Consider the following 27,152-nt stretch of genomic DNA (forward strand, 5'->3'; position numbering starts at 1 on the left):
CATGGAAGAAAGATCAATTCATAAGTTAAAGACTTGGATGAAAGCAGACTTGTGAAAGTCATCATTTCCAGGAACCACCCCCCCAAAAAATTTAAGTGTTAGAGAATATTTGCCAACTTCAATCAACTCCTGAAAATATGGATTCTATAAAACAGAGCCAAAGACCAGAAGACTAAGGGAGGCTAAATAACAGCACTAGATACCCATAAAAACAAGGTCAGAAATATTCGGTGACACAAGTAAATAAGATTACAGCAGCGGCTATTCAAAGTTGAACTGATGGTGAAGTTATATTTTAGAATAAAGAAAACAATTTTAAAAAACAGCACCCCCCAATACACACACACACACACACACACACACACACACAATCAGTCAGCTGAAATATTTCTTTTATAACAGTAGTTGATAGAAAGTCACAAAGCAGTATCTATAAAGTTAAGAGAAAAGGTTGTGAGCCTAGTACTTTATACACACTTACTCAGTGGTCACTGAAACATGAAAGCAGCAGAAAGGCACTCTTGGATATGGTCTTAATTGGGATTGTAACTGACAGAAAGCCCAAGTTAACAGTGATTTAAGAGAGAAGTTCATTTCTATTTTACACAAGATTCCATGGTTGGTGTGATACTCTATAAGGTAAGGGACCCAGGATTCTTTTATATTATTGCTCTACCTTTTGTGGCCTGCATTGATCCAAGGATTACAATATGATTGAAGATGTCAATCAATCTCTAGCTATCAAATCCACCATTCTAGACATCAAGCAGGAAGAAATAAAAAGAATGACACTCATTTTTCTTTAAAAAACAAAACAAAACAAAACAAAACACTATGGGAGACTGTCCACTGTGGGGCTCTTGAGTTCCTACATACCTTGCTGAATGTGTTAAAATCACAAAGTCTTGATCATTCTTTTCCCTGGAATAAGGGCCACTTTTCAGTATTGTTTAGGCAACTGGCAACCCTGAGAAGTGATGTAACACTTCACTGTATTTATCACAACAGTCCTGCAAGGCACCTGGTCTCCCTCTGGACAGAGAAGGCTTGCTTACTGCTTCCTACAAACGTGGTGGATGTCATATACTGAAGGTGTTTCTCCTATGCACACACGCAGGCCCCACCTGGCTCTCTGTATCCCCTTGTGAGATCTGAGGCTCAGAGAACTGGTACAACTGAACTCCTACTGCTTTTGCTCTGAGGAATAGTCTTGGACCTACGAGGCTCATGTCTTACCAGTACCTATGGCACTGTCAGGCGAATTTATGAGCTTGCACAGTTCTTCTAGCGAGAGTTGTGCTTTTAACTGTCCTTCACACCAGAAGACTTATTTATGTAGGGAAAAATTCTGATAAATAATTCTTGGGGGTTGAACTCACAGTTTTGCTCACATTCCGTTTTATAGCATATAGTCACAGGTCTACAACTAGCTTTAAAAGGTGGCTGATAAATGCAGTTTTTATTTCAGGCAGTCATGTACCCAGGTATAAATCAGAGGTTCTATTAGTATAGAAGGAGGGTCTGTAAACTATGACCCATAGGCCCAAGCCAGCCTGCAGCCTAATTTTTAAATAAAGTTTCACTGGAACTCAGTCATACCCATTCTTTGGTGTTGTTTAAGGTTGCTTTGGTGTTACAATGATGGACTTGAGTAGGATAATGTAGACCACTGACCTTCAGAGACTAAAATATTTGCTACCTGGCCCTTTAAGAGTTTGCTGACTTCTTGTACAGAAGAGGAAAACTGATATGGAAGGACAATGAATTTTTTGCTGCAGATACTCTATGACTCAGAAAAGTTACTGTCCATGCCCTCCTTTTAATAAAGTCTTCATGTATGTCCTATGTATCAAAGAAATAACTCATTTTAGTATCTCACGAAGAAGAACCAGTAATATTAATATGATTTCAAGCTAAAAAATAAGATGTAGAAGATACAAAGACTATTAATAAACTTCAAAAAGATTGGTAAATATTGTACCCCCAAACTGCAGAAAATACATTTACCAAAAGTGACCAGATCCTGGGCCATAAATCAACAAATTTCAGGAGATTAAAATTACAGAGTATATTCTTTGACCACAGATGACTTAAACTAGGAAATTAAAAAAATATAAAAATCTCTAAATTTTAGAAAATTCAGTGATGTACTTCTAAACAAAACATGATTTATAATAGAAAACACTTTAAGATTTGTGATAAAAAGTTGTGGAATATCACTAAATCCATGTTTTGAAACTTACAACCTTATAAACACATATTAGAAACAAAGATCGAAAATGAATTAATTATGTATCTCAAGAAGTAACAAAAAATAACAGCAAATTAAACCAAAAAAGGTGAAGAAAAAAAAAGTAAAGAACTTATATTAATAAACAGAAAATGATCGTTCAGCTGAGAAAAGCAATAGTCAAAAGTTAGTTTTATGAATAGACTGATGAAATGGATAAGTCCTTAGCAAGATAAGAAAACATTTACTAATATCATGAATGAAACAGGTGACATCACTACATATACCACAGGTATGAAGTATATAAAAAAGAAGATTATGAACACTCTTTGCCAGGAAATATGAAAATTTAGTTTAATAGGCCAAACTGAAGAAACACAACTTAATCCAAATCACACAATAAGAAATAGAAATATGAATTGCCCTATATGAATTACAAGCATTGAATAAATAAAAACCTTCCCAGAATGAACATCCCCAAGCCCAATGGGCTCACTAGTAAATTCTTGCAAATATTTAAGGAAGAAATAACAGAATTTTATATAAATTTTTCCCAAAAGAGATAGAAAGGGTACACTACCCAAATATTTCTACAAGGCCAGCATAACCTTGACACTAAAACATGACAAAGACTTTGTAAGAGAGAAAAAGGGGAGACAAATTTATTTTACAAACATAGGGGTAAAATATATTGAACAAAGTATTAGCAAATTGAATGCAGTGACACATAAAAATGAGAACATCTCAAGATCAAGTTGAGTTTATGCCTGGAACAGACGACTGGTTAACATTTTAAAAAAATCAAACAAGATAATTGACTACAATAAGGGGATAGAGAAATCATACGGTCATCTTATAGATGTAGAAGATACCTATGATCGTTTACTATCTATTATGATTAAAAAAAGTCATTTTTTAAAATAGAATCAAAATGTCTTTAATATTATAAAGTATGATAAAACATCATGATTAAAAATAGTACAAGTATTCACTTGACAAAAAATGATTGAGAAGAAATAAAATTTTATTTTACAGAAAATATGAATTACCATATAGAAATCATACAGATAAGCTATTATTATTAATGAATTTGGCAAAATCATCAGTACAAAGTCAAAATTGGGAAAAATGAGCTCTCATAAGAATACATAAAGTATGATATCATTTATGTATATTTTAACTATAAATAATATATATCATGTATCTACCATCGAGTTTTATCCAATATATTTTGCTGCACTTCACGTACCTATATACTGTATGCATATTTGCAGACATATGTAAAATTTTTCATAATTAAGAATTTTATATGATCCTTAGTGAGAAAATAAATTTATCAAACGTAGTCAAAACTCTTCTCAGAGGCAGATTTATTACCATACAGGTTTTCACTATTTCCTTTTGATATCCCCAAAGTATTCCTTTCTTTATCCCAGAAAATAACTTAATGTTTGACTAAGAAATAAAGGTAAATAACCAAATATATTTATAAACTTTATACTGCACATTATTTCACTTCTGCATATTATTCAGTAGATGCTTCATGATAAAAACTTTATGCTTACCTTCAAAATTCTATCACTTAAACATAAAATAAGTATTCTATTGTAAGAGAATCATGAAAATCCAAAGAAAATTTACTTCAAAAATTGACAGAAACACATTTTAATATTGTATGAATACATGTGACTATATATGTGTATTATATACATGTCTCATTCTCTACATTTATATTATTTTTCCCCTTTAATTCATAAAGCAGACCTAAATTACCTTTAACATTACTTCTAGCTCTGATATTGTATAATAACATGATTACTGGTAAGTCTTCTAAATATCTGCAAAGAATTTATAAAATCTTGGAAACTGGCATGTGATATGAGAAAGTAAGTTTAAAGGGCTAGTATAGGGTCCTAGTTAAATAGCCCAGTCTTTGGCAATGATTAGCATTATTTATTCTTAATTTGTAATCTACAAAATGAGAGGAAATTACAGTGATAGGAATGATAACATCTAGGTTAGTTCTGGGGATTAAAAGGGATACTACACCTAGAGAGCTTTCTTAATGTATGTCAGTTGGCTAAGAACAATTTTACCAATAAAAAGGGAAGGAGTGAAACATGGAAAACTGTTGCTCAGACAGGCTGTCTCCAAAGGAAACAGCAATAAGAGACAACACACAAAAGTGGTTTTTCTTTCTTTCCTTTTCTTTCTCCCTTCCCTTCCCTGGTTTTTCTTTCTTTCTTTCTTTCCTTTTCTTTTTTTTTTTTCTCCTTTATTTTCTCTTTTCTTTCTTTAATTTTCATTTCACTTTTCTTTTCTTTCTTTTCTTTTCTCTTCTTTCCTTTTCTTTTCTTTTTTCCTTTCCTTTCCTTTCCTTTTCCTTTTCCCTTCCCTTCTCTTCTCTTTTCTTACCATTTTACAGAACATAACCTATGCAAGTAGAATTTCATGCATCTTTTATTGAATTGTACTACAAAGTGAGGCAGTACCCTGCACATAGTGGTTCTCAATAGTTGCTAGGGATGAATCAATATTAAAAATGAGATTTAAAGGGGGACTGGGTGGCTCAGTCAGTTGAGCATCTGACTCTTGATTTTGGCTCAGGTCATGATCCCAGGGTCATGGGATTGAGCCCACCATTGGCTTCACAGAGTGTGAGGCCTGCTTAACGTTCTCTCTCTCTCTCTCTCTCTCTCTCTCCCCTCTGTCCCTCACCCACTCTTGCTCTCTCTCTGTCTCTCAAAAAAAAAAAAAGGATTTTCTCTCCATCTGCCCCTCCCTCCTGCACCCACACACTCTCCCTCTAAAATTAAAAAAAAAAGAGGCATTTAATTGTTTAGAAATTACAGTTGTGCCTGAAAAATGACTGACTGCCTTTTTTAGAGGAGATAAAAACCTTTAAATGGTTGAACTCCAAGTTTTGCATGGTTTATACAGAGTGATCTAAGTGGGAATCTATAGATCTTTGGTCTTAATGCTTCAAAATGTTTGGCTCAAGGCAAAATGTAGGCATCTTATAAAATGATGTTGTATGAAAAAGGGAGAGCTATCCTTCCCTAACAATAAACTACCATCTATGTATTGGTTTCATAGAAACTCTTGGCCAAATTTTAGTCACCTAACTATGTCACCAGCTATGATTCTCCTATGTTGTATTATACATTCATTTGGGGAAAAAATGATATACATGGATATGCTTTATTGCTACCTTTAGCAGGATTGAAACAGTATATCAAATTTTATTTTGGTGGTCTTTTATTAGCTTTCTACCACTTGATCAGCTGATATCACTAATAATAATTTTTTTTATATAAACTAGAGTTTGCAAGTCCTGTCCCGAGACTGTAATATTTCAAAAAACAGTCTAAGCTTTAGGGAAAAAACCAATTACAGAAACAGCATTAAAAATGCCAAGCACCGGGCAGAAGCAATTCTGGATCAGTTTAAAAAAGTGATTGATGAAACTCTAATCCAAGCTGAAGGAACAGTTTCACGACAAGCTGTGACCATTCCACACACTTCATTAGCTGCCATAATTAGCCTGGTGTTTCAATTTGTTAGAACTGGTGGGGACAATTTTCCTCAGAATGCAAACATCAAAAAACAGGGTCCCTCAGACTTCAGAAGAGGCTGATGAGAGGCTTTTCTAGTCTCTGTTAACTAAAAGATTAATTATTGCTGATGGGAGCCTGCGCTGTGATTGTCACTCTGTCTATGTGCATTACTTTTAGCATTAGAAGAAAGATAGGGTTGACACTCCACTACTCAATCAAGCAGCTTCACATTAGTGCACAAAGTCGGTTTTAATATCGAGGCTATTTTTGATTGATTTTTCTTCCTGTTTTCTGGGACCAAGGCTCACACCTATTTATTTATATCAGAATTTTAAAACAGTCTCTAACATATTGAGAAGTTTGGTTAAAGTACTTTGCCTCAAGTTATAGCTTCCCTCTTTAAAGATCAGCAGAAGAGTGATTTCACATATTTCTATGATCATATAGTGGAATCTTTCAAATATGTTTATAAATCTTCTAAGACTACAAATGTTTTAGCCAACCTATAAAGCTACACTAATTTTAGGTGTATCTATAAAGATAGCACTATAATCTTGTCCCTAGATTAAGGGAGCATACTTTGATTTCCTGCAATGTAAATTCATGAAATCTAGGTAGAAGGGATTGTAGGAAGGAAAATCCTATGTAGTTTCCTTAAAACAAAGGGATTTCTTTTAGTCTTTTGGCCAGCAGGAATGCGGACCCTAAATTGATAGTATACCCTGATGACAGTGTTACTAAACATTTTACTAAAGGCTTAATTTTTCATTCCCTTGGAGTTGCTATTATTCAATTATTTGTGTTTCACTAGTTATTTTTAAACCAAAAATTTCCACTTTATATATCTTTTTTTTTAAAGTGATTTCTTTGATCTATAATGAATAAACTAAAAGTAGTTTAGAGAGGTATGAAGGAAGCAAACATAATCAAAGAAACTGGTGATATTTTCAAATCCGCAACATTGTAGTGGAAAAGTTTTAAAATGAAAAAAACATAACCACGTCGGAGAAAAATGCTTGTCTGAATTTCCAAGGGAAATTTTTCATAGGTTCCATTAAAATCAAGTTTTTGTCATCCCAAATAGTTGGGAAAATATATAATATGGAGCAGTACTAACAGATATATAACATGGGGCCAAATAAGTAATTCTAATTTTTTAGGTGCCATATTAGAAATGGTGACAAGGAATAGGTGAAATTAACTGTATGGTAATGAAATATTTTAACCTAAAACATAGGCAATGTAACGTATGTCATTAAATATGAAAGTATGAATATGTTAACTGTTTTTTATGCTACATTTTGAAATCCAGTGTGTACTTTATACTTCTAGAACATTTCAGTTCAGACCAGCCACATTTCAAGAGCTCAAGAGCTATATAGGAATCATACCAAGGAACACAGATTTAGAGAATATAGAACTGTCTTTCCCAAAGAGAAGTTTTCCTGCTACTTCGTGAACACAGCAGTTCTGGAGTTCTGTGTAGTTACACCCACATGATCATAATGAACACATACAATAGCAGTTGAATCAACTTTTTACAAGGAAGAGTAAAAGTCCTATATTAATAAATGAACACTGATGAAATCATTATAACACTATAATATAGTCCTATGCTAATAAATGAACACTGATGAAATAGATTGTAAGAACCACAACAATCAGTTAAGATAACATAAGACAAGAAATCAACAGGCCATACACACCCTGAGACTGAATATAGCTACACATTGGGCCAGAAAGGTAGTGCCCATTCCTCGGGCAGGAATGAATGGCTAAAACAAAAATCCACATTGTATTCAGAGCTGAGATTCGGCCAGCATGCATCAGTATGGTCTTATCTGTCATTAACACGTGGAAATACTTTTATGATTATTGTTGGTAAACAGCTGCTAAGCCAAGCATCATTTCCACCATCCTTCACAATCTAGCAGTTAAGCAGTTACTATATATCTCAGCAAGGAGCCCTGGGACTGTTGTGCATTCTGATTGTTTCGTACCTGTGAAGGACAGTTAGAAAATAATATTACTCACGCCTCTAATATATAGATAATTAGCTGGCCACAGTACCACAGTGAGTTATCGGTAAATCTGTGATTAATTTAGCCACAATGATGTTTTTTGATCTTTTCATCAAATTGCTTCTTCCTAAAATCTCAGGAAACACGTTCAAAACCAAGATATCTAGATTTAGCTGCTCTAAACAGTCATGCGAAAAGCATATTGAAACTAATCTCAGTTGAGTCTACCAAGCCATTTGCTATTCAAAAGATATTACAGAGATTATTGCTGTTTGGGTATTGAAGTCTGAGGAAGGTTTTACTTCCACAAATTTACATCTCTACTATTTATCCGTGATTTAATTTATGAACAGTGGAGGATATACCCAAAGTAACTCTTCTAGTTCATACATAATATTCAAAGTTGTGTTGAATCATTCATCTTAATATTGTTATATACAGAGAGAATCTTGAGATATAGATTATAAAATAGCACAGATTTTAAACAACTTCTTCAGGAGTGACAATTTCACAATTAAAAAACGAAGTAAATGTGGCTGGAGTACTTCTGTCTTTTGAGAAAGTACTTCATAGAATGTGGCTTTTTGTCATAAAAGGTAGATTGATTTGAAAGGCACCAGGGTGGTTCAGTCAGTTGAGCATCTGACTCTTGATTTCAGCTCAGGTCATGATTCCAGGGATGTGGGATTGAGCCCCGCGTCAGGCTCCACTCTCCTTGAGATTTTCTCCCCTCCCCTCTCCTCCCCTCTGCCCCTCTTCCATGCTCATGCTCTCACTCTCTAAAATTTTTGTTTTGTTTTGTTTTGTTTTGTTTTTAAGAAAGCTTAAAAAAGTGGGCTGACCTGAAAAGGCTGGAAATTAACCAAACTATGATTTGCCCCATCCAAAGACCCTTGTCTGGAAACATCTCCTATTGCAAATGGAAAAAGGCACATACCATAGGGGAGAAATCACAACTCATAAGAAATAAATGTTGAAGTTGAGTTGTGACTTAGAACAAAAGAATAATATAGAAGAAATACTCCATTTTCTCCCAAATAGTTGATAATTTCTAACAAATAATAGGGTAAATGACAGAGCCAACATTTTCCTCCAGTATTTGAGAGCAACCAACTTATTAATTTGGTCTGGCATGTTCCTAATAACATAATGACAGAAAAAAATCCTATTTTATGAGCCCCTTTTGGAAACTACAGACTATCTTTCTGTCTTCAAAATGATTAATAGTTCTATTGTTGAGTATAACTTCAACTGGAAGGAAATTCTTCAAACTTCATGACCAGGTGTATTATCTGCAATCTTTGGAAAAACATCTGGTTTTGTTGTTTGATGAAAAAAAAAAAGTTCCACATTCCATCCTGATCATCTCTTTCTGCATCAGCATGAATTACTGTCAAACAGGCTACCCCAAAATCCTGAATACAGGCATGCATACTCCTGTAGTCAACTTTAAGTCAGAGCCTTTTTATGTCCAGAGAATTTTTATAAGAAGAGGGCAGAATATGAAATGAGAAGTCTTGAAGATAAGGATTCAACTTTAAGTGTAAGTTTAAAAATTTTTGGAAGAAATAGGAAGTCATGGTCAGAACAATATGATATGGAGTTCATTCATGGATTGGATTACTTAGGTAATTCTATGCACTATAAATGCACTTTAATGCACTATAGCCATATTATACATGGTGCTGTAAAGTCACGAATCCTTTTGAGAAAGCTTTTACTCTGGAAAATAAGATTAGAGGAAGATAATTATGCCAACTCTCTAATATTCTGGAGGAAACGCTTTTGGAAGCTGAAATGGAAAATGACAATTTGTTTATTTCTGTGTAGACAGAAATCTCTGAACACCAGGAACATCACAAATCTCTGTTCCAATTCACTTCTGCTGCGGTGTCCCTAAAACGGATACATGGATGCACAACTTTCAGCTGTCACAGACTCGATAATAATGCAGATTCCAAAACACATAGCCTCAAAGGCTTAAGGACTAAAGAAATGAAATGACATGAATTCAATTTAGAGATTTCTTGGAAAACTTTTATATTCCTTTACTCCAACCTTTGCTCTCCGGCAAAGCAAGTTATCGGAGTTCTGATTCTGCCTGACACTGCATACCTAGGTCAGTTATTCTTTTAGCGTGTGTTGTCATTAGAACAAAAACATGAAATCAAAATAATGTGAAAGAGAAGGGTACTGCCATATTAGAAGTCTACCCCAACATTTCAGGTTTTATTCAAAGTGAAAACATGGTAGTGTTTTCATTGAAATTTATTTTTACACAATTTCATTTCTTTACTTGTAAAATTTGGATTCGTAAAATTTGGAGTCATGTCTACATTTTTATAAAATAGACATTTGAGAGTAATAATTGTAAGCAAATATTTAAAAATATATATTGTTTTATTTGTTTCATGAAGGAAATTAGTATCCGATAAAATTAAATTGATGGCATACAAATTTTTTGTGCTTTTGTTATTTGCACATTAATTTTGGACAGAGGTCCAAAGCTCCAATTATATATCTAAAGAGTAAGATGTCAAAAAAGGTATCAAACTATTAACTTAAGTCTTAACATTATTTCTGAAGAAAATAGCAGTCTCCTGATTTAAACTGAAAATCCACTTTGCCTGTCTTTAAGTCAAACTTCCCACATAAGATAAGTAGAAGAAACAAGATAGGTAAAACTATTTCCTACAAAGGGAAATACGGTTAAGTGGAAGAAAGCTAGTGACTTGACTTATATTAGTGATCTAGGGAGTCTACATAAGCGGACAGCTCTTGTGTACTAAAGCCCAAATCCACAACCAGGTAACACACACTTGTCATGGAGGTATAATTGACAATTGTGATGTATAATTGTTATACATTAATATAAAGTATAATGAACAATTATACTTCCATAGAGAAAATAATCATAGTATGGAATTTCACATTTATATGTAAGTTTCAATATGAAAAAGCTGGTTCTTTAGTCACTTCCCCTTTCCTCCCCACCCGGTGATGCCTTTCCTTATATACGGTGTGTGTTCGTAGTTGTGCAGAAAGGGATTTGTGAGCTTAATGGGGCAAAGACAAACTCCGAATATACGTTGAAGACATATATCTCAGGCAACATGTTCTAGAGGTAACAAACTTTTTGACCACAACATTTATAAACAAAACCAAGAAGACATACAAAGGGCCAACATACACACGAAAAGATGCTCAATATCACTCATCATCAGGGAAATGCAAATCAAAATCACAATGAGATATCACCTTACACCTGTCAGAATAGCTACAGTCAAAAAGATATGAAATAGCAAGTCTCGGTGAGGATGTGGAGAAAAAGGAACCCTCATGAACTGTTGGTGGGAATGCAAATTGGTGCAGCTACTGTGGAAAACAGAATGGAGATTCCTCAAAAAATTAAAAATAGAATTACCATATGATCCAGTGACTCCACTATTGGGTATTTACCCAAAGAAAACAAAACACTCATTTGAAAAGGCACAGACTCCTATGTTTATTGCAGCATTATTTACAGTAGTCAAGATATGGAAGCAACCCAGTGTCTATCCACATACATACACACTGGAATATTCCTCCGCCATAAAAAAGAAAAAGAGATCTTGCCATTTTCAACAACATGGATGGACCTAGAGAGTATAATGCTAAGTGAAGTAAGTCAGACAGAGAAAGGCAAATACCATATGATTTCATATGTGGAATTTAAGAAACAAAACAAATGAACAAAGGAAAAAAAGGAGACAAACCAAAAAGAGACTCTTAAATACAGAGAAGAAACTGCTGGTTGCCAGAGGGAAGGTGAGTGAAATAGATAAAGGGGAATTAATAGTAAAGTTATCCTGATGAGCACTGAGTAATGTAGAGAATTGTTGAATTATTATATCGTACAACTGAAACTAAAAAAGCACTGTATATTGGTAATGTTTCAATAAAAAAATCAACTAAAAAAACCAGAACTAAGTACATTGTTATCCCCTATGAGGTCATGATATGTATATATATATATTTCTTTAAAAAAAAAACACAAAAACTAATAACATTTGAAAAACTACCTTTCTTTGCTTTGGAATAGTAGACTTTACTGAGACTGTACTATAAATCACATTGTACTCTATAGCAGAAAGAAGCTTTCCTAAATGTGGACTTTATTTTTATGTTACCATATTACAAAAATCATCCTTAAAGCTACTATTGATTATTTTAATACTACTAAGCCATAACATTATACTAACATAGTAGCTATATTCTGAGATAAGTTACTTCATAGAATACCAAACACTTAACATGTGATAACTGAAAATCCCCAATTCTGACAAATTCATGCAACCTGAGATCCTTTTTTATTGTAAGCATTTATGTCTATTATAGATCAGTAAGATGAGAGTTAGAAAGTTAAAGCAGGGAAGTTTTATCAATAATGTTTTGGGGTAAAAAAGAAAAAGTATACATGTTACCTGTGAACAATATATCTAATATATTCTATTATCTTTTTTCTGGTATATTTTTAGGATTTTCACTGTACCTTGATATTTAGGTAATGCTACCCACAAATATGGAAGCTACTTTAAAAACAATATATACATTTTACATATAGTACTTTAGCTCCTCAATTAATGCTATTAGGATTAGAAAGTATATTAATACTTGCAAATTAGATTGTTTCCACCCTCTGGACATTATTTATGTATATTAAATGTCAAATCTAAAATGACAGATGATTTCTGACTTCAATTAGAAAAAAAATATGCATGTCTCAAAAATCACATCAAAATAATGTAAGCAGCTTTAGATTCAAACAGTATGGTTTCAAATTCCATTTATTTCTCTTCAAAATATTATTTTGAAGAAAATGCTTCAGTCTTTTTTTAATGGCTTATAGACTTTAGCAATATAAATGAACTTCTACTGAATATGTTCACAAATAAAATGGAAGTAATTTTCTTAAAATAATACAAGCATGACATAAAAGTGAAGGAAAAAAGCATATGGTAAATGCTATTTGCTCTTCATTATTGCTATAAGAAATGTCATCCTGATACATGGCATCAAAAAATTTGGACACACATGTTTCTAGCTCAGTCTTCTAATGACAAATAATTAGATGGGTCAACAAAAGCATACTTTGAAAAAATACATAATAATAATTCTGAATAAATGCACAGAAATGATATTTTATTTACCATGAAAAAATGTAATTTTGGACTAGGATGTAGTTTTTACATTAAGGTTTAATTTTTAAAATACTATACTTGCCAGTCACGCATAACTTCACTTGGCAGAGGGGGTATAGTTAGGAAAAACTTTCCTAAGGAAGTAGAGATTTGGCGTAAGTGACTGTGTGGGTAGACTGGATTTAGAAGAAACCGGGGGTCAGGGAGTACATGAAATGTTCTGTACTGGGCGTAGGTGTGAGCTGTCTCTGGGATAAGCAAAGACAACAGTTGAAGGAGTAAAATAGCAACTTTTTCCTCTCATGTTTCTTACAGGCAAGTTCCATGACTAAAGGAAGAAGGTAGGGAAAGCAAGACATTTATAGTCCAACAAACGACAACGCATTGCTAGTTAGACAGCATAATAAGTACCATCTAATTTTCTCTTTGAAATCCACTTATTCTTCAAAGCCTTAGATCATCATCAAGGGACCACATTTTCCAACTGAGGAATTATAGAGGAAGAAATTTAGGTTTTTTTAAATATTCCAATTGTGAGCAAAACCTTTGCGAATAGCTCTTGGAATAGATTTACTAAGAAAGTAAGGTCAACATTTGTATCTTGCCAGTCAACAGTGTGAAGTATTTTCACTACTTTTGTATCTTAATAGTATTTAATCAATACCCTTAGAGTTCGTTGCTGCCCAGACCAGCAAGTCTCACTTTTTAGTCATCTGATATTTCATATTGGTTAAACTCTGAGCATGCTAGCAGATTTAAATTTTTTGCTAAGAGCTGATAACCTTATAATAGCCACCTAAAAAAGCACTTGTAGTTTAATCCGGAGTTAATGACATTATTTCAGAATGCCACTAGTATGATCAAAGTTACTAACTGTAGAATTCTCAATATCAGTTGGGTAGTAGGGCGTCCAGTATCTTTTTAGGATGGATATGAATATTCAGATAAATAACTCTGTGCCCAACATCTTTGGGAGAAAATATATTGCACATAGGCATGGTTTGGAAAATATTCAGTTAAGCACATTAAAAGAAATTGCTTTCACAATAATTTTCACAATGGAACAGTTTCCTTAAATGAATTCTCAAGCAGGACGCCCAGCTCCAGACAGATGAGTGGAGTGCTGAACTTGTCTGCAGGTTATATAAAGTGATATGAGACAATAAGGTAACAAAAGAAGTGTTTGACTTGTCCTTTGTTTTTATGGTCTGTGTCACTGCTGGTTTCCTGTTCTTTTTTGTAAGAGTTAAAAACAGTATTAAGCACCAACTTGGAAATTTACCAAAAACGATTTTTAAAGCACTGCTTTTTATATTCTGATATAAAAATCAACTGAGAGATACAAAAGGATAGGAAATGTTATCTATGAATTAAAATTCAGCTTGATAGAAAGCTTTCACATATTGTGTTAGAAGTAACATGTTAGATGTCTGATATATTTAAAATTCAATATTTAACTTTTGTAATATTAAAACATGAAATATATATGGTATGGAAAATAAATTTAATAGTAATACAGGGCAAATTAATCTTTTAATGATCTAGGACTCAGTCAATTTATTAATGTTATTTTATTGTTACTGTCTAAATAGCTTTTTTAATGTTAACACATGAACATGGGGCTAATGACAGAGAAATTTTAAATGATAGATACAGAGAGCATTAGATTTAGGATATCATTTCAACATTAGTGATCAAAATATACTAATAGAATAATAGAATGGGAAAAGAAACCAAAAGGGTCATAAATATAATAATAACTAAACTGTATGGTGTTTACCATGTTGAGTATTCTAAGTCACTTATACGGTTCCTAATTCTGTCATCATGACAACACTGTGAGTAAGGTAAAATATTTTCCCTTTCCACAGATGAGAAAACTGAGATACAGAGAATTTTTTAAATTTGCTCAAAATTATACACCAAAGTAGCAATTTGAAATGAGAGACTCTGACTCCAAAACATAATCCAATAGGACGGGTATCATAAGAAGTACAAGAAGAGGAAGAGAATAAAATGCATTTCTTTCTCTCTTTCTCAATCCCTCTCCCTGTCCCCTTCCCCCCCCTCCCCTCCCACCACTCCTCCTTCTCCCCTCCCCCTCCCTCTCAGCCTCCCCCTCTCCCCCTCCTTCTCCCCCTCCCCTTCCCTCCCCCTCTATGCTCCCCCTCCCCCTCTCCCCCTTCTCCTCCCCCCTCCTCCTTCTTCTCCCTCTCCCCCTCTCCTTCCCTCCCTCTTTCTGCTTCTTCCCCTCCCCCTCCCCTCCCTCTCAGCCTCTCCCTCTCCCCTCCTCCTCCCTCTCCCTCTCCTCCTTCTTCTCCCTTTCCCCCTCCCCTTCCCTCCCCCTCTGTGCTTCTCCCCCTCCTCCTCTATGCATGCCCAGAGAAGAGGCCCTGTGGGAACACAGCAGTGAGAAGGCAGCTGTCTATAAGCCAGATTCCTCACCAGAAGCCACCCCTGCCAGCACCTTGATCTTGGTTCTTCCAGCCTGTGAGAAAGTAAATGTCTGATGTTTAAGCCACCCAGTCTGTGGTGTTTTATGGTAACCTGAATAAACTTATACAATAACAAAAACACATGTGAACAACAAAAAAATGACTATATAACAAGAGAAAGTTGGAAAATAAATGAGACAAGAACTCTTGCACAATATCAAGTAACAAACAAATACTTAGGAATAAACCTAGTAACAATGTGAAGACTCTATGTGGAAAAAAAGCTATAATTTTTATTGACAGAGTGCGCTCTTCGAGAAGAAAGCACAACTGCATTAAAATCCAGATAATGTTCATTAAAACTGTAATGTTACACTTAGCTGATTGGCAAAACATTTTAATTTTTTTTAATGTTTATTCATTTTTTCATAGAGACAGACAGAGCGTGAGTGGGGGAGGGTCAGAGAAAGAGGGAGACACAGAATCTGAAGCAGCCTCCAGGCTCTGACCTGACAGCACAGAGCCCAAAGCGGGGCTTGAACTCACGGACCGCGAGATCATGACTTGAGCTGAAGTCGGCCGCTCACCTGAGTGAGCCACGAGGGTGCCCCTGATTGGCAAAACATTTTCAAGTTAACAATAATGCATGTTGCCAGGAATACTGGCTATCCCTTTATTACCCTAAATCTGTAGAACCTTTTGAAAAATAAGTTCTTATGAACAAATGTAAAGATGGACACATCCTACAAACAGTAATACCTTTCATACAGGAGCCAGGAGATATGTAAGAGAGCAGGTGTAACACTCATAATAGCATGGTTTCCTAGAGCAAAAAAGCTACAACAAGCCCATATTCATCTCCAGTAAAATGGATAAATTGTGGCAAACTGATGTATGAAATACTTTACACCAGTGAAAAAGAATGAAATGTAGCTATATAGCAAGTTGTTAAAAAAAACACATGATATAATTTACACACCTATAAAAAGACGTGTATATATAAAGTGCCTAATCATGCAAAACTAGCTGCTTAGGCATATAAATATATGTAATAAAAGTATAGATCAAAGTGAAGAAATTATTAAAAATTTAGGATAGCAGATACCTCTAGTTAGGAACCGAAAGCACAGAATCATTAAGAGGATTAAGAGGGACACGTAAGACTCCAAAATAATAGGAGTATTTTTTTCTGTAAGTCAGGTGGAAGGTACATTGTGCCATTATTATTATAAATAATATTCTGGTGTCTGTATCTGCTTGACACGTAATTGAGGTAACATTTTAAAAACATACAATATATAAAACTGTAAGTGTGGTGCATACAGTAGAAACGTTAATATAAGATGATAGAAAGTCTAGGAGCACCTGGGTGGCTCAGTTGCTTAAGCGTCTGACTCTTGATTTCAGCTCAAGTCATGATCTTACCATCCTGAGTCCCAACCCAGAGCTGGGCTCCCAGCTGGGCCTGGAGCCTGCTTCAGACTTTCTAAACCTCTCCCCCTCTGCCCCTCCCCTGCTCTTTCTGTCTCTAAAAAAGAAAAAAAAAACCCACAAAAATCCCAAAGTAAATAAAATAGTAACTAAATGAAGAGAATAATAAAAATAATAGCATTACTAACCATAAGAAACAATATAATAGATAGTATTAAGGAACTTAGTAGCAATTTGTAAAAACGTAAAACTGAATCATCATCACATAAGAATAAATTTCAAATCAATTGATACTATATTAAGGTAACGAATTATTTAATATTTAGAAAAACTTTACAAGGGTATCTTAGGTAAGAGCCATTCCCCTCTAAAATAACTGCATAGAATTAATAGACAATTTAAATTAATAGACAATTTGTTACCTAGCAAAAATTATCCCAATATTTGAGATAGAAAAAGGGTCAGTACTTTAATTTCTGGCAATACAGCAAATTAGAAGTTCGGAGGGTTTGTTTCACTTAAAATTTCTGGATAAAAGATTTTAAGATCTTTAAAAAAATTTTTTTAACGTTTATTTATTTTTGAGAAAGAGAGAGAGTGTCAGCAGGAGAGGGGCAGAGAGAGAGGAAGAGACACAGAATCCCAAGCAGGCCCCCGGCTCTGAGCTGTCAGCACAGAGCCCGACATGGGGCTCCAACTCACAAACCATGAGATCATGACCTGAGCCAAAGTTGGATGCTTAACTGACTGAGCCACCCAGGTGCCCCAAGATTTTAGGATCTTTTTAATATACAGATGACCTGGAAAAAAACATAAGGGATTCTCTGGAAGAAAGAATTGACAAGAAAGTGCAAATCTCGTGAGGGCCACAGTCAGTGTTTGTCTCGAGGTACGTATTTATTTACAGACTCTTAGAGTTTGGGTACACGATCAAGCAAATGACAACTGGGCGGCAGCAGAGGGTGAAGTTACACTGGAGAACTCTGTATAAATGCAGCACTCCTGACAAATGACATTCTCTGAAGATGAACGAGAAAAGGAAAATGACCCTAGGAGGGAGACCTTGCCATATGTCCCTGTCTCATTCTTGGCTGTCGGTTGAGTGGAGAGACAGAGGAAAAAAAGAAGTCTTTCCTGCGAGTTCCTAACAATGAACTTGTCCTCATATAGGTGTGGATGTCAAACCAAAGTTCAGTTTACAGAGGTCCCAGGTGGGCAGTACCACGAAGCTCTTGGTAGAAACAAACAGAAACCATTTCCGAAGAAATGTACCTTAAACCAGGCATCAAAAAATTCCCATACATAACGTTCCAAGGAACAAAAACTCATAATCCAAAAATTAAGACAATAGAAAATGTTAAATGAAAACCATTTTAAATAACAAAAAGAAGGCTGCCGATGAAAAAATCCATCATGACTCAGAGTTGACTGAACATCAAACTTTGGAATTATATAATGAAAACAACCTTTGGGCTAATTGCTGGCAGCCACAAAAGTTACTTATTTATTTATTTATTTACTTATTTATTTATTTATTTAGAGGAGCAGAGAAAGAGAGAGAGAGAATCTCAAGCAGGTTCTGCATTGTCAGCACATAGCCAAATGTGGGGCTTGATCTTATGAATGGTGAGATCATGACCTGAGCCAAAATCAAGATTAGGGAGCTTAACCAATGGAGCCACCCATGCGCTCCAATTATTATTATTATTTTTATTTTTTTACATTTATTTATCTTTGAGAGACAGAGAGAGATAGAGCATGAGTGGGGGAGGAGCAGAGAGACAAGGAGACACAGAATCTGAAGCGGGCTCCAGGCTCTGAACAAGCTGTCTAGCACAGAGCCCAACGTGGGGCTCGAACCCACGAGCTGTGAGATCATGACCTGAGCCAAAGTCATGAGCTTAACCAACTGAGCCACCTAAGTGCCCCACCAAAAATAATTTTTTAAGAGAATGAAAAGAATAAAAAATGAACAGGGCAGTATCAAAATTGACCAGACTCACTTGAAAAAGAAAAAAAAAAAGTAGAGTGTGTATAAATAAATAAAAAAAAAAATTGAGACTAGAAATCCCATGGATTTAACAACGGAGTACACACAACTGAAGACAGACATACAAAATAGTTTTAATAAAAGTATACAACAATCAACATGAAGAGACAAGGCAAAGAAAAACATGAAATAAAGGTTACAATACATCACATATATATAAAACATATCAAATCAGAATTCCAGAAAATTTAGAGAAGAGGAAGAAATACTAGACTTTGAAGATGATATAGTGGCTGAGATTTTTCCAATTTGGTAAAAGATATTATAAATTAAGGAACCCAAAGAATTCCAAGCAGGATAAATAAGAAAAAAAACCTACCTCGAAAGCAAGTGTTCATGTATATAATTAAAAAAAATAATAATAATAGAGAGAAAACAAGCTAATGAAAAGAAACATGGGCAAAAGACGTAAACATGTAACTTATAGAGCAAGTGACTAATGATCTGAAAAGATTTTTAGGATAAATTTTTATCAAAGTAATGTAACATTTTAAAGATGCCATTTTCATCTGTAAAATTAATGATGATAAACGATACTCAGAATTGGTGAGATGCAGGGCAACGGAAGCTCACATAAACTTCTAGGTGGACATGCAAATGAGATTACTCTTTCTGTCAGACATTTGGGACGATGAATCAAAAGCCTTAAAAACATGCACGCTCTTTTTTAACCCAAGGTTTCTACACAGCGGCATGAGTGACATTTTAGGGAAATAGCTCTTTGTTGTGGGGGGCTGTCTTGTGCATCACGGTAAATTTAGGAGTGCAGAGCCTCAAGGTGGGTGGTACTAGAATCCCGTAGCACCCCCTCGCGCCCCCTCGCGCCCAGTGTCACAGCCACAAACGTGTCTATACGTTGCCCAAACTGCAAAATCGCCTGTGGGAGAGAATGGCGGCTTTAAACACGTTTGTAGGCAAAGGCTGAGCTGCAGGAGCGCTGCCCTCAGCACTGCTTCCGAATATGAACATTCAAAAAGATTGATTTAAGAGACAGATTAATATGAAATCACAGGAATTGGTTAAATAATAGTATAGACACAGCACAGTAAAATTTATTCATGCTAACTTCTTCCACCTTTTAAAAAGGAGACTTCACTATGTATTTCCTATAGCTATTGCCCTATAAACCTCTCTTCTCCCTTTCACAGCCAAACTTATTCAAATAATTACCTACGTTTGATCTCTCCCTTACCCCACCCGCCAACCCCATTTTTTTAGTCCTTCTCAAGCTACCACAGTCCGGCTTAGTTCCTCATATGGTCATCGAATCAGCTCTTGCTAAGTAACCAATGACTTTCACTTCTCTAAATCTATGGAGCTTTTTTTAATCTTCACTTTCTTCAACTGCATAGCATCACTGGCCATGGTTCATCACTCTTACTGCATTATCTTTCCTTGACTTCTTTGATAAGCATATTCTTTTGGTTTTCTTCACGTTTACCTCCTTTACCGCTCGTCTTACTCCAAATGGCCATTAAACGTCAGCATTCCTCAAAACTTCTAGCCGCCCTCTCATTACTCTGTGGTTTTACTTTAGGCTATTTCGCTCATTTTCATGATTTCAAGGATTATTTATGAACCGAATTTAATCAATTTTATTTATGAACCAGATCTACTCAATTTTGTGACTCTGGTCAAAGCTGTTGTTTGAATCAACAGACATGTATATTCAGCTATTTATTCAACATTTCTACTTGGATGAGTCAAAGTCATCTCAAACCCAAACATGTACAAGATTGAACTCAAGATTCCTTCCTTACAGTTGCCCTGCAAACTCTGATCCTTTTCTTTTCCCAATCTCAGTGAATAGTATCACTAAAAATTCAGTTTGTCCCTTGCAGAAACTTAGGAGTAATCAGAAAACTTTGTTTTTTCTTACTTTATCATATCCAATTCATTTTCAATTTTAACATTATGTGTATTCCTGACACTTCTAAAATTAATTCACATCTCTACAAATTTACTGTCACTCTTGCAGAATAAACTATACATTTTCTTCAGGGCAGTTTGACAATATATAACAAAAGCCTTAATAATGTGCTAGACTCTTACCAAAAAGACAAGGGATAATAATAAGTGTTGGTGAGAACATAGAGAAAAGGGGACCCTTATGTATTGTTCATGGCAACGTGAATTGGTACAGCCCTTATGGAAAACATTATGGAAAACATTATGAAGTTCCTCAAAAAATCAAAAATAGAACTACTGTATCACTCAGCAATCCCACTTCTGGATATATAACCAAAGGAAATGAAATCACTTCTCAAAGAGGTAAATGCACCTTCATGTTCACTACAGGTAACTCACAATAGTCAAGACATGGAAACAACCTATGTGTGCACTGATGAATGAATGGTTAAAGAAAATGTGACATGATACACACACACACACACACACACACACACAAGCATATCATTCAGCAATAAAAAAGGAAATTCTGCTATTTGAGACAACATGGATGAACCCTGAGGGCATTATACTAAGTGAAATAAGTCAGAGAAAGACAAATACTATATAATTTCACTTATATGTGAAATCTACACTAGTTTAACTCCTAGAAACAGAGTAGATTGGTGACTACCAGGGACTGGGGATGGAGAAAATGAAGCTATATTGGTTAAAGGGAGCAAATTTCAGTTTTAAGATGAATAAGTTCTAGAGAACTAATGTTGCTAAGAGAGTATGTCTTAGATGCTCTCACCACACACAAATATCCCTTTGACTTCTCCATGCCAAACCTGCAGACATAGCCAGAATGACACTTGAGTAAGTATCGTTCATGCTAATTCTCATGTTCATATAATAGTGCCAACACTTCCATAATGCCTAAGATCAAAATCAGCCTCTTTCTAAGACATCGACAATATTCACTCGTTACATTTGCAGTCATTTTGGGGCTCCAAATTCTGGTAAACCTCCTTTTTTGCCAAGCCAGATAAAGACATCATCAGGAACACAGAAAGAAATTAAAGCTGTGATCCTATACCTAGGGATTAGGGCAAAAGTCTAGAAGCCTAAAATTTTCGCTGATACATTAACCTAATTTCCAACAACAACAAGATAAATAGAGGCATTTGAGGTTTTATTTTTTTTTAATTAAGGTTAAGAGATTAACTGCAGAGAAGTGCAGATAACATACTCCAAGATCTTTGTCATTGAAGAATTCCTCAATTAGTAACTACGCAAAGAAGACTTTTTGTTGACTTTTTGGAGACAAACTTAAAGAGGAACTTCTAATAAAGTTCAAGAATCACATTGGGACCAAAAATTGTCAAAAGAAAAATTTTACAGGCGAGCTATAAAACCTCTCACTGTCAAACAAAGATTCTGTCCTATACCATGCAGTGCAGCTGCACATGTAGGGCAAACAGCTTACCTGGGGTAACGTAAATCTTACAGATCGCAGAAGGAAATGTTTGCCAGAGTCTCTTTAGAGCTGTACAGTTATTAATAATCTGACGGAAAGATCTCTCAATCCCAGACTCTACTGCAGTTACAAAATAAAAGTTTTTTTAATAGCTTACTATGCTTTATGAAAATGTGTTCTATTATGATTGTTCATCACTCAAATGTAACATTTTGGACTTAAATGCAAATTAAGCCCTTAGGTTAATAATCATAGACTAATACGGTCAGATCTTAGCTAGTGAAAATCTTGGATATATCACTACACCCATTACTTTCATTCACAAGTTAAAATTCAAATCAGAAATCCTTCGTAAAAGCATAACTGAAAATTACTACACAATACAATAAATCTATCAGAAACAAGGCAGTGATTAAAAAGCATAGATAGTATAAATACACATATTTTAAGATTATTCCATAGGTTAAATATTATTTTAATAAATAATATTTGGCTCTGTCCTGTTTTCTAAAATACATAAAAATGAGTATAATAAATATATACATATGCAAATGCATCTATAGATCTATAATAAAAATTATTTAAACTCCTATTTTTCCTGAAGCCTACTGACCTCAAGAAGACTAATACGAGGGTAACCACAGGAAAAAAAAAATTGAAGAATTTTGGTCCCTGGTGCATTGTGAGAGGGAAAGAGAGAGAGAGAGAGAGAGAGAGAGAGAGAAAACACTTAAACTGAATACTTGATTATTGAAGGCCAACCTCATAAGCAAAATGTTTTCCCTCAATTACACCTAATTATTTAATTGTTTACATTTACTAATGAAACGAAACAAAACAAACAACTGTAAGGGGCTGTTTTTCAGCAAGTAAGTAATCATCAATCAACATGTACAGAAAGATTCTTAAAATTATATGAAGCTGGTCTGTTGAAATAGAATGGCATATTTTATCCCAATCAATGCATAAAAGTAAAATTATCCATAACTGAGGCATGTTTCTCTGCTGTACAGTTCAGCTGTAATGATCCCCACACACTGCACTTGCACATCAATTATGATAATCATAATCACGGTCGTTAAGCTGAATGTTCATTATTATCAGGATGCTGGTGACAGCAGATTCAATCACCGGGTGCAATGGGCAAGCAGTCACAGTCCCACCCAAGTTTCTGCAGACAGCGATGTGCCACATTAAATCTCTGATGTGTTCCACATCCCACTCCATTCCAAAAGCTGTAGACGGTAAAGGTCAACTTTATGTTCTGTGCAATATGCTTAGGTTCTCTAAATTAATTCTTCGGAGTACTAGATATTTTTATGCTTTGTAGCTTATGAAATCCTGTTTAGGACGAAAATGTATGTGAAAATAACAAAAAAGGGCTGCCCTACTGTTGTAATTCACCTACAATAAGGCATATGAAGAAAGGCTCTATGAACATGAGCCGTCTTAAAAGTCTCTTCCTGAACTCTGCAAACATGGGAAAACATGAAATCGTTCCATTAAAATCAATTGTCTAAAATGCATATGAGAACTCATTCCAATTTAGATAAAGGCCTTAGACTATTACTTCTGCTTCAGTAAATATGAACATATGTGAATGTTTTGACAACCAAAAGAATGTTTCTAGTACACTGTATTTTTGTATTGTCCAACTCTTTTAGATCTACCCAAATAGATTAAATTAATAGTGACTGACTGGTATATACTCCTTATTGAACTTCACTTTTATTTTAAAGATTGATATCAGCATGACAAAGAATTTATAAATACAAATTATTTACCTGAACTTAAAAAGTTTGACCATTTAAGACACAGGCCTACCAATCTAACAACTTAAGTTGGAGCATTTTATGAATAGATTAAAGAAATATGCGTAAGTGATATGATATGTTTTATTATATTTTTTCTTATAGATTTCCATGCTTTTAAGAAAAATAATATATATGTTAGTTTTCATTATTGATTTTCATACTATGAAGAAAAAACTGTACTATTTGCTCTCCATGTGTTGACTTTGTGATGTCCTTGTATAGTGTTATTTGTATCAACAGCATTAAACATAAAACAAAAATACTAAATAATATTTTAAATTTAATTGAGTTAATGTGAATGTGATCAGAGAAACAGTATCTAATTAACATTTGATTTTCTCTCAACTGATACCTTTCAACATCATGTAACAAATCATTTGAAAATTATAACCTCCATGCCTATAGAAGATAGAAGAGAAAGGGATGATCTTAAAACATGATGGAAAATGTGGAGAAACAGGAACCACCTATATTTAATTGAGCTGTTTCTTGGCTGAAATCAATTTACTGCTTTCAACTCAATGTCATGTACATTTAAATGTTTGTAAACAGTCTGTCTTCCCACAGAAGAAGCACAAACCAGGTCAGCTTTCCTTCTTCAATATTTGGAGTTTAATAACTCTAGCTTCCCTAAAACTATCCTTACTCCACTAATAATGAATAAATTGTTAACTACAACCTCAGAAATCAAGAAACAAAGTTTTATAAAAATAAAGAAAAAGAAGCCTACCTTTAGTAGTTTACTGGACCCAATTCTCACCCAAATCACTTAATATCAAGTCAAAATATAAATTATGTCTAATAGTTGTAAGATTTAACATATAAACAACAAAATGTCTCCCCCCTATATTGTGCGGATTACATTAGCCACACAGAAGAATGATTTGTTTATTTAATATGGTTATTTGAAGAGTTAGAAAGTAGTAAGAAATAAGGAAGGAATGGAGAGAAGAAGGAATTTCAATTTGTTTTTAGTATTTTTCTACATGGTTTTATGTAGGGTTAAGTGGATTCATGATTTAATAAGATTTTTAAAATCCCTACACGTTTCCATCTTAATTTTGGGGGCCTACAAGAACAATTATTTGTCATTAACTTTTAAAGTATGTATACTTTCTAAAAGTATGCAGAGGCACACAATGATTCCTCAAAAGAACAAAATAAACTATTTTTCAGTTTAGCGAGTAACCAAAAGTCTCTGTATGTCCATGAAGTTGCTTACTTCAGTAAGACAAATGCATATTCTTTTTTTTAATGTTTCATGTATTTATTTTGAGAGAAAGCGTGTGTCTGCATGTGAGAGAAAGCCAGCGTGGCGGAGGGGCAGAGAGAGACAGAGGGAAAGAGAGAATCTTAAGCAGGCTCCATGCTTAGACTTGAGCCTGACCAGGGGCTCAATCCCACCACTGTGAGATCACAACCTAAGTCGATATCAAGAGTCAGACATTTAACCCACTGAGCCACCCAGGCACCCCAGATAAATGCATATTCTTGGAATGTCAGAATGTATGAGGTGAATCTGTCATATAAAACCAAAAAGAACTGTATTATTTTAGGAAAGAAACATTTGCACAAGAATCTTTCTTACTGTAAAGTAGCTTAATGTCCTAAGGTAAGTCATTTATGTTTTAAAGAAATGAACACTTCCTTGAATTAAATAAAATGTGAGAGGGCATAAGAGCAAAAGATGTTTATGTCAAATAGAAATAAGATGTAGATCATATTATGCACATTCAAAATACGAAATTAAATAGTTTGAAAATTATATTTAGCTTATATTCTAAATGGTTGCATATTAGGTAAAAGCAAATGCCTAGAATACATCATCACCAAATATTTAGGTTTGCCAATCAAGGAGTTAGGAAGAACTACTCACTGTACACATTCCTTATGCTGTGGAATTATTATTTAGTATTTTAGAGATCATTTTTTAAGAAAGATGACTTAGTAGGTGAAAAGAAAAACGCACTTTCTAAAGAATCCACAGTATTCCCCAGTAACTTACCCTTGGTAATCCCATGGTTACAATATCCTAAAAAAAGACTTTTTCTTAGAGTTTAGTAAAATAAAGAAAGATCTCATTTTTCTTAAGGGTCTAACATGTTTCTTCCTCTTGAGTAATGAGGATATGTCTATAACTTGTGTTTTCCTCTTCATCTTCGCCATCTATAAGCTGAAATTCTTGCTGCCACTGCAGTAATGTTCCCTTTATTTTGTGAGCATAGGCAACTGTTCTCATTTAAGATCACTTTCTCTTATTTTTATTTCTAAAATATAACCTTTGCTGTATTTGCCTTTTAGTATGGTGCCTTAAATCCTTTTGGAAGGAGGCCGTGTATAAATGAATAAATCCTCATTGACAGACTATTAATAGAACCAGTATGTCTAATATACTATATAGACCTCAGTAGCTTTAACCCTTTTCCAAAAAGTCACTTACAACTTCACTTTATCTGTGTAATTATTTTTTTAATTAAGTTACAGTTTCTGTTAGATAATAGGACAAACACACAGTAACAACTTTCATTGGCCTCATATTATACAAGAAATCTTGGTGTTTTTCCTATTTAGAAATTTTTATGTAAATGCTAACAAATATAACTCTGGAGTCATTTAATATTTATTTGCCTCTTCTTTTCTATATCATATTATATATTCCTATCTATCTATCCACCTATCTATCATCTATCTATCTATCTATCTATCTATCTATCATCTATCTATCTATCCATCTATCCATCCATCTATCTATCCATCTATATCTATGTATCCATCTATCTATCATCTACTTCTCCATCTATCCACATACACACAGAGGTTGAGAGAAAACAGCCAAGCGCTGATCTCCGTGCCTGAGAAGTGGACTCTACTCTGTAATCGCAGATTCAAACTTTGACCCTGACTGGCTTTGGCAAAGCCATGATGCATGTCAGACATCATAGGGTGGCTGACATATAACACTAAAAAACAAAAACACAAACCTTTCACTGCCACAAGTCGGCAGTGTCATGTATACATAAAATAGCTATAAATAATTTTATAACCAGGAAAGTGTTACCTGCAATGA

The 27,152-nt window shown here is 34.5% G+C and overlaps 1 protein-coding gene across 7 annotated transcripts in view; it reads right to left on the reverse strand.

Moving 5' to 3' along the window:
• SPATA17 (spermatogenesis associated 17) overlaps positions 1-27,152 on the reverse strand; it is a 225,058-nt gene that overhangs the window by 61,757 nt on the left and 136,149 nt on the right. The gene's annotated exons all lie outside the window — the stretch shown is intronic.

The sequence above is a fragment of the Acinonyx jubatus genome, chromosome E4 (genome assembly GCF_027475565.1).
Source record: "Acinonyx jubatus isolate Ajub_Pintada_27869175 chromosome E4, VMU_Ajub_asm_v1.0, whole genome shotgun sequence".
NCBI classification, from domain to species: Eukaryota; Metazoa; Chordata; class Mammalia; order Carnivora; family Felidae; genus Acinonyx; species Acinonyx jubatus.